Source organism: Octopus bimaculoides, chromosome 4, assembly GCF_001194135.2.
Source record: "Octopus bimaculoides isolate UCB-OBI-ISO-001 chromosome 4, ASM119413v2, whole genome shotgun sequence".
Taxonomy (NCBI): Eukaryota; Metazoa; Mollusca; class Cephalopoda; order Octopoda; family Octopodidae; genus Octopus; species Octopus bimaculoides.
The window spans coordinates 92,992,796-92,995,335 of record NC_068984.1 but is presented as its reverse complement, the minus strand read 5'-3'; the positions used below and the strand labels follow the sequence as shown (position 1 = coordinate 92,995,335).

Here is a 2,540-nt window from a genome sequence, read left to right as displayed (position 1 = left end):
CTGTTATTTATGACATGGTTCGTGCGTTTGTACTGGTTTTAGCTTTAGGGTTTTAGGGTTAAGGTTCGGGTTTTAGAGTTAGGGTTAGGGTTATGATTCTTTTTGCCATAACCTCACTCATAACACTAACCCTAACCCTAAAACCCTATAACTCATAACCATAACCCTAACCCTAACCCCAACCCTAACCCTAAAACCCTAACCCTAACTCTAAAACCCGAACCCTAAAACCCTAAACTCTTACTAGGGAATAATGATATAATTAAACAGGGAATAACACTTTTGACACCGGCAAAAATTATTGTTTACAAAACAGCAGTAACTGTATTCAGCTGAATAGACGTCAGTGATCGGTTGAAATTACAGAAATACGACAACTTTAACATGAAATAACTTGGTGCCCGTCAAATCAAAAGGATCCGTATGTGTGTATTTGTACATGTATATACATGTGTATATAGTGTGTATGTATAAGTATATATTCGTGTATCTACATACTTATATGTGTATGTATGCCTATATTTACATATTTGATTGCATATACATTCACTCTACTCCATATTTGATAAACATTTATCCTATAATTTTGCAACTTTATATCTACCCCTACAAGTATCTATATACTCGTAGATCATAATAATAATTATTTTTAATATATTTACATGCATTGAACCTATATAACGTATATTTTTATTCATTACTATCATATATAACCATACCCTATCTCACAATACTCAGCAAGAATAATACTCTCGACAAAACTTTTTACTACATATACAAAGTATTCCATTTGTATAGCATTATCCAACACATTTATCTTTAATCTCTCTTTCTTTTATTTTTAACATTCACTTCTCTCATTACATCCCATACTTGACCATTATTTTTTCTTCTTATTTATCTCCCCTACACTAGTAAAATTTCACTCTCTCTAATTTATTACCTTATCGCTTCTATAGTTCTCTTCTTACTACATCTCCTAATATGTTCTCTTATCTCTATTCTCAACAATGACTTCGTAAGTACATACAACCTTAATCATCATATTTCCATTTGAATTACCACTTTTTTCTCATTTTTATTATACTTCCATGTTATCTCAATACGGATCTTGAGTAAACAAGAGTCCTTAATCCACTTCCACTTCATTCTTTTTTACTCTTCCTCCTCCCTTTATATTTTCATAAATGATTTCATTAACTTTCTATTACAAACAATTTTTTTACGCTAAACTTTCTTCGTCTGTTTATGATTATTTATAAAACATACCAAGTATTGTTTTTAACGGTTAGATTTGATTTACATTAGATAACGTTTTCTCATTGGTCATTTCTCTAACTTACTCACCCTATGCTGCTGCTTATATGGAGATTTAATTAGCAAATATATACTAATCTATAGAGAGAGTGTTATCGACATCTCTATATTTATATCATTCTCTAACCGTTCATCTGTTAGTTGTGGTTTAATATTTGACATGAATCCGATCACTATCGCACACAAATAGGAATAGATAAACATGAAACTCATAGATCCAACTTCTCTGCTCTTTTTTTAAGTTCCTGTTATTTTCTCTCAGCACTGATGAGTACTATGATAATTTTCAAATTCACATATAAATTATATCTATGTACGAAACAATTGTATGCATGAATAAACTTCTTAAAACTTTTTAACATCTTATCTCCTCCATTTTTGACACATATGATTGGATTTGTAGAACTTCATTCCATAAATTAATCATTCACTTAATATTCTAATACTGCTTTTCATATCTTCGCCAATTTACATCAGTAAACTCTCAGCAAAGCATGAAGAATTAATGTTAGAAATCTTGGATCTATTTTAAAACGGGGGCACCAGTATTTTCTTAACGAAACACTTTGAAACTTGGGACACCGGTAGAATGTGTCATATAAAACATCTTTTACTCTTAGTCTTCTTAACAAAAAAAGGAATTCGCAAGTTATTCCATGTTAAAGTTGTCGTATTTCTGTAATTTCAACCAATCACTGACGTCTATTCAGCTGAATAGAGTTACTGCTGGGCGGTCATAAAAATGTTATTCCCTGTGACATATTTCATCCGGTTTAATCGTAATTTATACGCATATATTGTTTATATAATAAATTACGCTGTGCGTATCTATGTGTGTAACAATTTTAGAGTTATGGTTACGGTTAACGGTCTAGTTAGGGTTAGGGGATTAATACGATATACACCGTTACAACGCTAACTGTTTTCAACTGAATAGACGTCAGTGATTAGTAGAAATTATCGAAATAAGACAATTTTTTACATGAAATAAATTCGAATACAAAAATTTTTTTCTGTTCTATAACACAAAATAGATAAGTATACGAAGTTTGAAAGTCTTTCGGTATCAAAAACACTACATAAAACATAAATGAAAACTCGTTTTAAAATAGATCCGAAATCTTTTTGGAAACTACTCCAATTAAAGGACGGATCCACACCTATATGTATGCGTACATAGGTATATGTATGTATGTATGTATGTATATATGTATGCATGTATG

At 30.7% G+C, this 2,540-nt stretch overlaps 1 protein-coding gene and 1 long non-coding RNA gene across 5 annotated transcripts in view; one reads left to right on the top strand and one right to left on the bottom strand.

Moving 5' to 3' along the window:
* LOC106877781 (uncharacterized) overlaps positions 1-2,540 on the bottom strand; it is a 234,168-nt gene that overhangs the window by 128,718 nt on the left and 102,910 nt on the right. The gene's annotated exons all lie outside the window — the stretch shown is intronic.
* The window catches only part of LOC128247608 (uncharacterized), a 28,759-nt gene continuing 27,139 nt past the window's right edge, over positions 921-2,540 (top strand). The window contains exon 1 of the long non-coding RNA XR_008263979.1: positions 921-1,018. This is a non-coding gene — a long non-coding RNA (uncharacterized LOC128247608). The remainder of the gene's footprint in view (positions 1,019-2,540) is intronic.